Genomic DNA, 749 nt, shown 5'->3' with positions numbered 1-749 from the left:
CTCTTTTACCTCTTTTATTCTCTTTTAGTCTCTTTTATCCTCTTTTAGCCTCTTTTATCCTCTTTTATCCTCTTTTATTCTCTTTTATCCTCTTTTAGTCTCTTTTATCCTCTTTTATCCTCTTTTATCCTATTTTATCCTCTTTTATCCTCTTTTATCCTCTTTTATCCTCTTTTATCCTCTTTTATCCTCTTTTATCCTCTTTTATCCTATTTTATCCTCTTTATCCGCTTTTTATCCTATTTTATCCTCTTTATTCCTTTTTCCTCTTTTAATCCTATTTTATCCTCTTTTATCCTATTTTATCCTCTTTACCCTCTTATATTTCTTTATCCTCTTTTATACTCTTTTAGCCTCTTTTATTCTCTTTTATTCTCTTATCCTCTTTTATCCTCTTTATTCTCTTTTATCCTCTTTTAGTCTCTTTTATCCTCTTTTATTCTCTTTTATCCTCTTTTAGCCTCTTTTAGTCTCTTTTATCCTATTTATCCTCTTTATCCTCTTTTATCCTCTTTTATCCTCTTTTATCCTCTTTTATCCTATTTTATCCTCTTTTATTCTCTTTATCCTCTTTTAGCCTCTTTTATCCTCTTTTATCCTCTTTTATCCTCTTTTATCCTCTTTTATCCTCTTTTAGTCTCTTTTATCCTCTTTTATCCTATTTTATCCTCTTTTATCCTCTTTTAGTCTCTTTTATCCTATTTTATCCTCTTTTATCCTCTTTTATCCTCTTTTATTCTCTTTTATCC

The sequence above is a fragment of the Cottoperca gobio genome, chromosome 16 (genome assembly GCF_900634415.1).
Source record: "Cottoperca gobio chromosome 16, fCotGob3.1, whole genome shotgun sequence".
Taxonomy (NCBI): domain Eukaryota; kingdom Metazoa; phylum Chordata; class Actinopteri; order Perciformes; family Bovichtidae; genus Cottoperca; species Cottoperca gobio.
This window is presented reverse-complemented; position numbering follows the sequence as displayed.